Source organism: Anopheles coluzzii, chromosome 2 (genome assembly GCF_943734685.1).
Source record: "Anopheles coluzzii chromosome 2, AcolN3, whole genome shotgun sequence".
Lineage (NCBI taxonomy): Eukaryota > Metazoa > Arthropoda > Insecta > Diptera > Culicidae > Anopheles > Anopheles coluzzii.
Genome location: NC_064670.1, coordinates 28,219,259 through 28,233,019, shown reverse-complemented (window position 1 = coordinate 28,233,019; position 13,761 = coordinate 28,219,259). Strand labels below are relative to the sequence as shown.

The 13,761-nt window shown below is 45.4% G+C and overlaps 1 protein-coding gene and 1 long non-coding RNA gene across 9 annotated transcripts in view; one reads left to right on the top strand and one right to left on the bottom strand.

The window, feature by feature from the left end:
- Positions 1-13,761, top strand: part of LOC125906713 (uncharacterized) — an 85,628-nt gene that overhangs the window by 8,442 nt on the left and 63,425 nt on the right. The window lies entirely within an intron of this gene.
- Positions 1-13,761, bottom strand: part of LOC120950322 (sodium/calcium exchanger 3) — a 116,067-nt gene that overhangs the window by 51,206 nt on the left and 51,100 nt on the right. The gene's annotated exons all lie outside the window — the stretch shown is intronic.

The following is a 13,761-nucleotide window of genomic DNA, read 5'->3' as shown; positions in this document are numbered from 1 at the left end:
GGCAGCAGGGAATCCATCCGTACCCTCAAGGCGATTGTGTTTGCACGTTGGGGGTGTGATTGGGTCAGTAAATCCGCCATGTCCGAAAGCATGTCGATTAGCACATACCACGCGCCGAGACAGTGTGTTTGGAGATGGGTGGTTTTCACTGTAAACAAGCAACGCCCGTGCTGCGTGCACCCTGTTACGTGCTGTCGGACGTGATGTGTCTTCGGTTGTCAAAAGTGTAGCCGTAATGTTGCGACCACAGTAACCCTGAAGTTGAAATGATGATGATGATGATGATGATGATGGTGGTGGTGGTGGTAGTGTTAGGTAAGCCGGAAGGCAGAAAAACAGGCATCAACTACCATGAACGCTGGACGCCGGACGGACATGGGTGGATGCTGTGTTGCTGGCGGTTGAATCGTTACCTCCCGGCCGGAACCTGGCGTTGCATATTTAAACAGATCCATCCATCGGTGTGGTCCATAAACACCGCAACTAGCAAGCAGGTTAGGTTTGGTACCGTGAGCGCTTCCGCTTTCCCATCCGCACTGTCTGATGGATGGTGGATGATGGTGCTGATGAGGAGGAAGCAAAATGCTGACGATGTCCGTTGAAAACCCATCGCAACCCATCCGTTGCGCTGGGTGTTGCAAAACAGACTTCGCAGAGGTTCGCGGGTCTGTATGCAGGAAAATGCAAGCAGCGGTAATGTTTGGACTTTACGATTTCATGCACCGCTAATGGGTTCATCTCGCATTAATTTGGTTGATTGAATTAAATTCATAAAATAAACTAGGACGAGATGGGTGAGAGGCTAATGAAGCGTTTAAACAGAGCGTAGTGTAACAATCAATCTAGGTCACATTTTGGGTGTATAATTGGTGATACAAAGTAAATTGTTACTAAAATTTACTGAGCAACCGTGTAGTTCTTAACGACGCAATGGCTCCTTTTAAGAGACGCTTCAAATAATAATCATCATTGTATTTTACACAATCCCACTCAAGTTGACCATTTGGTAACTTCATCGCCACAACCCTTCAATAACTATAAACGATTTGCAATATAAAGTTTTGCTGCTGGACCAAATAAAACCTCCGCCAGCCAGCTGCTCATAGACGGTGTAAACGTGTAGTAAAAAAACGCACCAACTCGCTGGGCAGTAGATGCTGCAACCTGCACACTCATATGACCATCGCGGGTATCGTTATTAAACTTTGTGATCCAAGCAACACAAAGTGTGGTCCAATGAAGCGAAACATTCGTGCCCGGTGGAACTGCACGTTTGTGACGTTTCGAGCTGGAGCTTACCCCATAACTAACCCCGTCGCGAATGCGAATGCAGTGCAATGAAGGAGGGACAGTGGGAAAATAAAGACGAAAACTGGTTTATGACAGCCGGAGCGGGCATTCGCGATCGTTGGGAGAATTATGATTCGAGTGCAGCCAGCATTGCATTAGTGTTGCCGACTACTGGGCAGTAAATACCATTACACTAGAAGCATAATAAAAATGGCGGATCTTGTGATGATAAAGTGTACTTTATTTTGTTAGATTGTTTGGAATGTGGAAAAAGGAATTTACTTTCATTATGCCATTTCCATCAATTTTAAAGGCTTTAAATGGACATAATTCAATGTTATGCTTAGTCCATATGTTGTTAATAGGTACGTTTATGCTTTTCGTTATGTTAGCAATTAAAATTAAAGCTATCCAACATGGTTTCGTATGGCTTGATACAATTCGCTGTCTTTATTTAATGTCCCTGGAAGGTTAATTTTCTCCAGACTTACACGCTAAACTATTCACGAGCTCAAGGTGATGTTGGGTTTCCTTCGGTTAACCATCGTTTGCACATTAGGAATGCAACGATTGTTTTGTGCTTGGCTGCAGCAGCACTAACTATCTTCTGCAATCAACGGTAAGGCGTGAAACGTATCACTTGTATTTCTACAGCCAGGACAACACTTTGAGCTGTACTTTCCTTGGTGGCTGTAATTATACTCCACCAGCTCCAGCTGAAGCGTCCCTACTATCTTTGTTTTTAACCCAACCACCTAGCTCATTTATCATGTCTAATCGTTTTGGAAATTTGGCCCTTAGCCGTTTGGACATCGCCGACCTGCTCAATGAATGTTTCATGAGCTTGATAAAATCATTAGCCACCCAGGGGCAAACGAGAACGTTGTTCAACGTTGTTGGACGCCAAAATACCCTCCGCTAAGTAAGTGGAGTGTACCGGACGCGTCGACGTGGCAAAAATGGTAACAGCGACACAGCAGCGCACAAAGCTGACAGTGCCGTGACCAATAAATTTATAATGCTGATCGTTCCACGAAGATTTGCATTCGTGCGTGGTCTTTTGTTCGTACCGTCCAAGGAATGGTGGCATTTTAACTGCGCTTGCTTTTATTGTCGCCATCCGCTTCCGGTTCGGTGAACAATTTTTAAGTAGGACAATAAATGATTTCTATTACCCGTGGCGGAAAAGCGTTGCTGGTTTTGGTTTGGCTGAATGCTTTCAGTAGCTGGAATAGGCGAGTGCTCGGACGGTGCGAACAAATGTGCTTCAGAGTTGTCTTTTGTTTGGCGTGGGAGGGAAGTGAAGTTATGTTTGGAAACGTAATCTTTGTGAAAAGAAACCATGGAAATGAAACGATTTTTAATACTTTATGTACTATTGGTCATTTGAATGCAAAAGGTACCTAGTCACAATATTCGTCGCTCATTATTGGTCTGAGCACGTGTCACAAAATTTAAACGAGCCATACTGGAGCTTAAAAATACATCACGCTTTCTCTTCCCAGGATGTCTGTTTCCACGCTAAACTGACTTTCAAGAAACGTAATTAATGCACCGCTAACTGACAGTGGCACTTCCACTCGCGTGCACCACCTACAAAATCCTGCTGTTTCTATTGCAACACGGTCCATTAAATAAGTTATTTCTACCGAAGCAAATCTTCCCCGAGCAACTTCCGGTCGGACCTCCAACAATGGTCCAACCGTGCATTTAAACTCACTTTCGCACCACGGGTTTAGCGGCATTTGTAAGCAGCACCTGGACGGAAATGCCTTCTCGGGGATGGTGGTGGCAGCGCTGACTTTACGCGCTAAAATGTGCGCCCAAGCATCGCCGAAGCAGATAGGTGCGAACGATTCCCGGCGGCCCTAGACACCGACGGTGCCAGTTCCTGTCCTCTGGAGGAATGAATTTTCTAGTCCATAAATTATAGGAAAACATCAGACAGCTGTCGGATTTTTCGCCTTTGTTTTGTTCGCTCGTAGCCTCGGCCACAGCATTATCGTGGGAGCGGAACTTGGCGTGAACTTGGCCCCGTATACGCGGTTACACTTCTCCGGAAGCTTTGACGTGTTCATCGTCGTGTTTTCGGCGCTGCTGCTAAACCTACTGCTCTCGCGTAGCACAAGCCAGCCAGGTATTGTTCACGCAGTGTTTGGTCCTTTTGGGGTGGGTAAATCCGTCTCCCGAAATTTGACAAAGCTGCGCCGGAGGAATATGAAGACGTGTAGCAAAAGTTTATAGTTGAGCTGTTGCTGCTTATGCTAGCTCGGTGAAACTTCACGGCTTTCGGTTGGAGGAGACTGAAGTTGGAGGGGAACGTGCCAAATACTTTTATTTTATGCCAAAGCCGCATAGCTTCAGTTATTTTTTTGAAAGTTTTTTTCCGCTTACGTTTTTAACACAACCTGTGTAAGGTGAGATAATAAGTGAGTTTAAAGCATAAATAAGTAGGAAAAAAGTCCAAATCCTTGTTTTCAATACAATGCAGCTCGCCACAATTTGGCTTCCATTTTGTAATCTCTTTTTGCAACACGGAAAGTTTGCGCGTTAAAGAAGAAGCGAGCACATTGCGTCTCTGGGAAGAAAATCAGGTCGCAAGGAAAGCGGGACGATCGTTCAAGGTAACCTTTCGGCTGCAACTTATCTTAATTTATTATTTCATTTAATATGATTACCAAGCGGAAAGAAACCCATCCACGACGAAGCGTGTAATTCAAGGGGCGTGAGGGAACGAGAAAAAGGCACACAAAAAATAAGGACAGTATATGCAAGCGAACAAATGGAACCAAAGCGGAGTGTGCAAAGAAAAATCAAAAGTAAGCTAACCAGTCACAAAGAGTCTCTGTGTCTCGCTTTCTCTCTCCCTTTCTTTCTCTTTTCATTTCGGACACATACACAGTGCGATACGGAAGGTCAAGAGAAGGTTTTTGGGTTTAAGGAACAAAAAATGGTCCCAGTCAAAGTGGAGCTGCTTGAAAAGGGAAATTTATGATACCGTGGCATGTTTCGAGAAGGAAAGGCCGGAAATAATAACGAGCCAGGCGGTAACAAAAGAAGCAAAATGGTGTAAGGTATAAATGGTATGACTCGAGCCACGTATACACTTCAAAGCCAACCCCCCCCTCTCTCTCTCCTTCACACTTTCTCTCTGGGCCTTCTTTATCTGCCATCTACCATATCATGCTGGGCACAGGGGAAAAGGCGTAAACTGCTAAGCCTCTAAATGGTTTGCACGATTCGGTGGATTTGTTGAACAGAGGAGACTGGCACTGTTTGTTTATTCATTTTCCTTTCCTGCTAATACCCGAAAGATTGGGATTAAGTTCGTCAAGAAAGAAGTGCAACAATAACAGGGACAGCAACAAAGAAAAAAAAAGCCCACCGTACTAAGCATCATTAAGACCCGCCACATTGATTTCCTGACGAGTGTAATCGTGTGCTGTGTTTATTGTTTTTCCTTTGTTGTGACGTATTAACGAAAGGGAAAGTTTGCGTCTGCCGTTCTCTGGGGAGAAGGCCACGGCTGCCGGCCACGGCTGTATCTGTAGCGAGCCGTTTTTAGGAAGCTGATAATTGTGCCGCACACAGCCCGCAGGCTGTGTAATCTCATTAATCATCGGCGGTTAATAAAAGCTTCAGTCGATCAGTCGGACTAATGAACTGGCTGTTTGGTCCCCAGGGGAAGATGCGATGGGAAAGAAAACACGGCAACAAAAGCTGAGGATGATGATTTTCTCGATGCTTCTCGGGAGCAGAAACAAGGCGGCCCGTGTGTATTGGAACAACTTTATCCTTTTTATGGTGGATGATTGATACATGGCTCGAGCTGCTCGAGGGGTGGCTGAAGGAGAAGTTTTGTCTTGAAGAGAGAAAAAGAGAGAGCTAAACTATTGCCAAAAATGGACAACAGATTTTTTTTATTGGAAAACTTGGGATGCAATTGAATAAAGAGTTGCTGGAAGTTTGATTATAACAAAAGAGCATTTAAAAAAAAGCATCTTTAACTGTTTTAATATCTATTTGAGTAGTTAGAATAATCTTTATTTTTTTGTAAATCATCATTTTTTGCCTTTTATTTATAATAACCTCTACTATTTATGAGAAAAATAAAGCAATTTGTAAAACTTTAATCCTACAACTGTATTTCAAACCAAATATAGAGGTAAGAAAGCCTTTTTTGCCTTATTTCATTTGGGTATCGCACGTCTACTCTTGCTCACAAAAGAGTTTGAGTCAGGCTCCACTTTCCAGGTTCCATTATCCTGGCCACTTCCATTTGATGCAACATTTAGCGACAGTTTCCAGCAGCAGCACGTGCACGTATAAACGCCTTGCACTTTCCCTTGCTTGTTGCTTTGACTATTGCTTCGACAGTGAACGAATTCTTATTAGAAAACGTTCCCGTTTTATCCACACCACCAAGACCATTCCCAGCATCGAGCCAGCATCTTCTTCCTCTGCCGAGCAAAAAGGGCACCAAAGGAAGCGCAAAACGAAACAAAAAAAGAAACCATCCCGATTTGGTACAATCTCATCATTGCCCAACGGTTCAGCGGTGCCCGTTTTCGGTCTGCTGAATGTCATTATAGGTTCGGCCATCACGGCGTTTTCCCATGGGTGTGTTTCCTCCGATACATCTCCCCCACCGACCGTACCGGAACGGAAAGCAGATGGCCTCTTGTCGGGAATCGAAATCGAATGCCAGCCAAACAAAACACGTGCACCGTGTACGCTTTATTGGCAGAATATTCGATTCACAGCCGGAACTGATCCTACCGTACCGACGATATGCACGATACGCGCTATCGATTGCAATTTAGCCCTGCCCCTTGCTCCACCCTGCCTCCTTACTGCCGGTTTTTGTCGTAAAAAGTGATCACTTTTCGGGACAACTCTACGTGTGGCGGTATGTGTTTGTGCGGAAACGGGGAGCTGATGGAAAAGTTCGGATCGATAGCCGAAATAGGACACCGTCCCGGAAGCGTCGTGGGGCGTAAAGTCAAATTTTACTTGATGGAAAAGTTTTCCACCAACCAGCCGACACGCCCGTGAAGTTCCGTGTCGTCGTTACCTGTTCAGAGGTTTGTTGTTGGGGGTTTTTGTTCGTTAGAATATTATTATCAATTCCATTCAGTTCCGGAGAAGGGGCAGCGCACAATAATACCAACCCCTGCCAATTTGTCAATGCCAATGCGGCAATCCTCCTGTGTGTACTCTACCTTGCCCCACCGTAACGGCGCGGCATGAGCGGGACCGAGAGCTGCAAAAGAAGTGGCCAATAATTACTGCTAATTACAGTGACCGGTACGGTTTCTGACTAATTATCGTCACCAGCGGATGGATGAATACTGTACGTCGCGGCGAGGCTGCCGCTTGTTGATTTGTCCCGGATTTCCGTTTAACCGTTCGGTTCGGCACTGAAAGTGAATATGTTTGTTTTGCCTCTGAGCCGGCAGCATTGCATGCAACACGCGATCGATGAATGATTAGCATGAACGATCCGAGCTTGAGGGCTGTTGCTTTTTGTGTTGTGGCTCGTGGTCCTCGCGGTCCCGCCGATGGATGTGTTTTCTGTGTTCTGCGCTGTTTTTTTTTTGCTTGTTTCGTTAGTACCTCCACCCCAAAACAACTTACGACGGCTGGTCCAGCTTAAACGCTACCTTGCAAGTGGTAACAAGCGCTGCGTAACGTGACTGTCACTGTCGTTCGCACTTTCTCCTGCTACATCGTGGGGGAGGGGAAAAAAAGGGCGTGTTGGGAAGTGTATATGTGTGTCGCACTATGGTGTAATCCTTTGACAGAGACATTTCCGATTTCCGGGTCAGGGACACAGCCAACTCCAGTGCAGGGTGGAAGGGCTTTGTTTTGCTCCGTTCCCGCCTGCTCTGCAGCACTTTCTTGGGTGCGTTTTCGTTCTCAATTACAATCCGAACGATGAAATGTGTAATCTGATTATCACGAACAAGGGAAGCAAGGGAGCAGAAGGACGCAGAAGGGTTTGCAGGATGGAGGAGTAATGAAAGGGTGAGTGGGACAAATTTAATTTGCATACATCTATTTCAGACTGCATTGGTGGGCGCGTGGGCAAACGAGCCATATTTTTTGTTGTTCTTATATTTTAAATAGTCCTGCCTGTATGTGTGTGCCTTGCTGGCTGGCTGCGAGTGTAGCAAATCAAGTTCAGCATGAGAAGCGCATGTAGCGATAATAGCTTTCACTAATTGGCTGCACGTGTGAGTGCGAGGATTTAATTGTTACTCTGTCGGTTGCATTGATTTATTAATGAAATCAATTTTAATTTCATGTAGATATAAATAAATGTCGCTGTTCTTATTTGTCAATTGCGATCCTAGCATATGCAACGTGTCAGTTTGTAATTTGGTCCATTGATTGTCTGATAAATGGAGTTTATTGCATATGCAAAGTATTCCTTGGTGTATTGATTATTTGCTATTTTTCACTTACTGACTGATTGTCTGTTATCCATTTTACTCACAGATATATAATAGGTGAATTAGAGATTTTTTTCAGTTTTCAAGTAATTTCATAAATATAATAAAAACCTGCAAAGTACTGTTTGATATTTCGGTGCAACTTAAAACCCGACGTCGCACATAAAATCGTAAACAACAGTAAACAACAGTTAATTCCCATCCCATTGATACAGCGTCATACAGGAAGTCTCTCCTTGTGTGTTACCAATTGCTCGCCGAAGAAAGTTTGATTACACTTTCAGGCCGGTTCACTTTCGTTTACTGCTTGCAAAAAATAAAACGATTGTCAAGAAGATCACAGCGAAATGTTCACTTTTATGTTCACTTTCCTTTCTTGGCAACGAATCGGACCACTTTCACCACCCGAAAAAGACGAAACCCCGTTTGGATTGTGCACTTTCGCTCTAGCCTTGGATTTCCCAGTGCCACACAGGATCGAAATCACGTAGAGGACGAAGAAATTATTGCACCCGGAGGCACGTACGCTCGGGTCCTGTCGGGTAGTGTCGCTTCCGTTCGATGCTTAAGTGAGCTGTCCCGAAACGGATGGCCAGTTTTTCCGACAATAGGGATGAGTGGGAGTAAGTAAGTGGGAATAGGCCACAGTACAATCAACGTACCTCCCAAATGTATAAACACTTACAGAACGATTCATTTTCAAGCTCCTTTTTTGAACTTTGGCCCTTGGTGTACGAATGGTAAAGGCAACAGAAATGAGATTTCTTTGGTTGGATTGTTTTTACGCCAAACTTTACTTAAAAGAAGTATCAAGAGGTTGAATCTGATCGAACCTGACTGTGCTGCTCATCTAAAGCGCTTTTATTTGCACACCTCCGGCGGTATGAAGGCGTTAAATGAATGTTTCCCTTTAAATGTTTTGTCCTTTCAAAAGTGGTGCGAAGAAACCACTTAAATTTTGAACGGTCGTTTGTATTGTTTTGTCTTTCACTATCTGGTTGGGTCGAGTTTCGGGTATGTTTCGCCCCTAGCCAAAACAAAAAGACCCAACCACAATCTCAACCGGAAATCGCTTGCAGAAATCTTGAAACCATTTTCACTCCGGGAGTACAATGACAGCCAGCGTTAGACTTTTGCAAAGTTTTCCGTCCGACTTGAACCTAGGAAACCCCGGAGTAAAACAATATGGTACCACTTTAAAGCATGTTTCGCTCATTAAAACTACTGCAAGCCGTTTGGGTTTTATCTTTCATCGAAATTATTCCACTTATTGGCAAGCCCATCAACGACCACATCCGGTTTTGGGGTGAGGCAGCCAAACGTGCCACCAGAAATAGAATCCAATTTCAGTGTTTTGCTGCTGCATTTGTTTTATAACACGCAAAAACCCTCCCTTTTCATTGGTCAAACCCTTTTCATTGGTCCGATACGATATCGTTCGTAACGCTGACAAAGCGTTTGAATTTAACTGCAAAAAAACAAAGGTGAAGCTGTTGCGCTCAATATCCGGGCAATTCATGAAAAGAGGCTTTCAGCTCGCGGTCGATTAAAGATTCAAAAGCGAGAAAAGTGGAACAATCGCTTCCGTGCGCTGCTGTGCCGCCGAGGTTAAAGCTTCCCAGTGGATTGGAGTTTGTTTTTTTTCCTACATTTTCTTTCCCCGTTGTGCTGCCCGCGTCCCAAGAGCGGAAAGTTTATTTAATTTGATGAAACAGGATTAATTTCTTGAGCGTGGCAGGCTGCTTGACCCTCTTTTGCTGTGCGACGTTGTGGTTTCCTGGCCTGGCTGACGGGCTTTCGCAGGGAATGGATCCGTACAATCCGACACAAAAGCCCTCTTCACCCCATTCACTACCGACACCAGTTAAACGAAGAGGATAAGCCTTGCGCATCTGGCAGCGCTTTTGCGCTTACTCGGGGAGTTTCCGTTCCTTGGATGCTTGGCCGTAGCTGTCTTGCTAATGTTTCTAGCTCCAGGAATACCCTCCCCGCACCGTCTGGGTATGCAAACAAACGCAAATTTCCTGAAAATTGGACACTAATAGCCGCAAACGAAATCACATCATCTTCGATCGGAATGGGAAGTGGCGACGACCAGTTACGGAGTTGCGGAGCGAGAGTGTGTCGTTAGGTTTGGCCTCCCTGCACAGTGTGAACGGTTTTTGTATGCGGAGAGTTTTCTCGGCCGACGAAGAAGCTGTCCTTGAATGGGTCGAAAAGTAGCGAAAGGAACGAAAGGTGAAATGTTTACCTTTAGCTTGACAGCAGAGCCGATGGCTTTATCGTCCATTTAGGGAACCATTTGTCTGCGCTAACGAAGGTGCAGTTGTTTTCGGAGGCGTCCGAAACACTGGTCGTTAGGTGGTGTGAAAAGGCTGGCACTTCACCACACACACACACATTCTGGCCGTTCGGATCAATATCACTTTGAGCAGGTGGGTTTTTGTGGTTTTATTTTTGCAGGATACGGTGTGTGTACGATCCATTCGTGTATGTGTTGGTAAGGTGGTTGAAAGCTCAGGAAGCTTCTTTACGGCGCACTGTTTACTTCGGTTTACGCTACACCGGAGATGTTACAGGCATAATTTATGTGTTTTAATTAGGATTATGAAGGGCCCACATGGGTTGAAGCGTATGTGTGTTGACTTTGTAAGCCGTTGCAAATATGCCCTTTTGAGGTTAGAGTTATATGGCGTTGAGATTACACTCAAAATATGTGTAAAAGTCGATTAACACTGCTTAAATATTATTTTTGCTACATTATTTCTACAATTATTGCATCTATTTATGGATGAATCAAGCGAATACATGTGTACCACAGCTACCAACACACCTTCAGTAAAGGGCACGCATCAAAATAGCCCTTTTTGCTCATTGCTATAGCTGTCCTCTCATTAGCATTCATCACTACAAGGGGTATGATAATTTGCAGCAGCCGATTGCAGCCGCCCGGGAGCGTCCTCCAATTAACCGTCTCATTTATTTCACGAACCGGCCGCCGGGTGGCCGGAAGCGCCGATTTTGGTTTGAGTAGCTGTGTGTAGCTGTGTGTATTCACGATGGTCACGATCGAGCAATTAATCATTGTGATGAAACAATCGAAGATTGCCCATCCACGCTTTTTTCCTTTGCTCTCTATCTCTCTCTCTCTGTTCTGCAGCGATAGATGGAAGCCATTCATTCGAACACTCAGCTGTTGATGATGGGTAAATTTATGAGCTCCCGGGACAGGGCGTGATGGGCGTTGTCGGCTGTCACAAAAATACGGCCACAGTAGTAAGCACCAACACAATCCACCGTGTTCCATGGTTGGGGATTTGTTGTTTGTGTTGCTGCTGTTATTGCTATTGTTTGGTTCGGTCTCGCCACCATCGAACACTAATGATCTGTGTGGTGCCGTGGTTCGGTTTGGAGGTCTCCGTTTGCAGGGCTGGAGGGACGATAAGCGTATAAAAATGTCATCTGTATGAGCCGTTTATTGTGCGCCATGATTGAATGCACCGCCCATCCTGTATGAGCTTGAGGTCAGTGGTCAAGTTGACAGTGGCAGCTCATAATGGAAAGCAGTTTCATTAGTGTGGCGGCAGCCGAAGCTTCCAGTAGCAGCGGGTAGATGTGTGACGAGCGGAGTTTATTGCCTTTTTTCATCACGTGTTAAGCTTCATAAATTATTCATAGTGCCAACGAAAATATGTTTAACGGGAGTTTGGAAAACTGGCATGCACGGCACGGTCCCGGAAAACGATTTTCAAATGTAATGGATTGTTAAATATGGATTTTGGTGACATTTCTTACATGCTGCAGTGCAACGGACTGGCAGTTAGCGCTTTATCGTAGCGCCAATTGAATGTAGCCTACATCTATACTGAAACGTCAGTAAAACTCATAGCTATAGCTTGAATGAGGCCATTAGCATGTCGTAAAACCATATTTAATTTGAAGCGTTGTTTGTAGAAAACAAAAGAATTCCACTCCGCTCGAAAGGTTTGAAAAACTTTTTCCGTGGCAATAAAAACAGCAGCAGCTCTTCACTATCGGAAAGCAAAGTTACGAACAAAAATGGCATAAATTCTAGTCACACATTAAAGTTTGCCTCGGTCTTTATCGATCGCTAGTGGTAGTGTGGTAAGCGACCATTAAAATACTTTCGATGCGGTTTTTCCGATCATTTTCCACTTTCTCCCCTCAGCTGGGGGTTTCGATTTTTACACACGAACGGGTTGAGTGCTTCAAATATGTAAATAAATTCGATTAAATGAAAACCATAACGCCCCTTTCCCCCGAGGGCCTTTGATAGTCGCAAGCTAGCAGACTGGAGCCCGCAAATACTTCAACGTGTATCCCGGTACGGTACGAGTGTTTGCGTTTTAGCTCCCTTTCGAGAAAGGGATATTCGTCCCGGTTGTGCTGTTCCGATGCGACTTTAAATGAAGCATGGATTTTCTTTTGCCAGTTTTTGTGCATAATTCGCAGTGTAACAACTCAACCGATAAACCGTGCTACACCGTACCGCGAACGAGGACGGTTCACGGTTCACACGGAAAAGCCTTCTCATGCATAGCGATGTGGTAGGATCGTCGTGCGGTGTGCGGTATGGTTTTTTCTTCCTTCCGAGACAAAAGTAGTACGGCTCATACACCGAGAGGGAAGCAACGTTCGAGGGGAGTGGTCGTCTTTTCATGTTTACACTCAAAACAGTCGCCCACGCAAAATGCATCTTCTCCGAGAAGGAGGGGAGGCGGGGGGGGGGGAGTCTTAAAAGTCGAGCTAGCTTTACAGAAAAGAGCTGTTCAGCAGAGCGACAAAACACGACAAAACATGGCATGTTTTTCTTTCGCTTTTGTTTATATGCACACACACACATACACACACGGGAGGGCTTGTACGCGGCTTAACAATCTGTGTCGAACTAACGACATGTTGGAGCGGCAAAGGTCGCCGAAGGTGGTCTGGCGGTATGGCCGTCCCGCCGTGAGTGGTACCTTCGAGCCGTGTCGAACTAATCATATGTAAATAAATGCCGCGCCAAAGTGAGGAACTAACCTACATTCGGTGCCCACACGCGCCCTGGAGTGGGGCGCGCGGAATGGAGTGTGGCGCGTCGTACTCGCGACGGCACTGCGGACGACCCGGGCTTCCGGTGATTTCCTGCGTGCACCATCCGGAAGGAAGCGGGATTAACGGGGCATCCCCGTCGTGTGTTGGCCTCGTCTGAAAGGTTGTGGGCTACTTCCGGCAGTGGCTTGCTTTACGTACCACCTGCGTCAGACGCGGCCCAACACTGCCTCGAGTGTCCGGCACTGTTTAGAGCGGCGGATGTGTGTGTGTGTGTGTGTGTGTGTGTGTGTGTGTGTTTGTAGATGTGAAGTGTTTGCCTACTTCTTGCATGTTGGATGGAGCAATTTACGGCAAACGAAAGGACGAGAGGGTCATTCTTTCTCTTGTGAAGCGAGCACTTTTGACGTGCAACAACGGTCAAGTGGTAAGTGACGAAGAAAAATAAAACACACACTAACACACAATCCCACAACGTGCAATGCGTGTTAAGCTCGGAAGGATGAACAACTTTGGGAAAGGGTGTTTTTTTCGTTCGTTCGTTCGTTCGTTTGGAGCGGGTGGAAAATAATCTATTTGCGGAAATCTACCATAAAACGTAAAATTTCCATACAACCCAAACAGGGAAGGAAAACTGCTGAACGGAACCATTACCGGTATTGCCTTTCAATGTAAGACTTTGGTGAAGAAGCTATAAACCTTACGAAGTAAGCTTCTGCGCGGAAACCTTTCAAGTTTGGGCTTCGTGGCGGAATACTACCGGTGTGTACCTTCGCTCACCTCCCTGCAGTGGTTTCTCCCCTCCCTCCCCTCCCCCTCCCCCCCCCCCCCACGGTTCACTCATTTGGATGTGACAGTTTTCCGACCCGTGTGTCAGTGTGTTGTCTCCTTGGGCGCGCTTGGCTGAACAAATTACGAACATTTTGCTCTAATATATTGTATAATAATGCTCCGGTAAAGT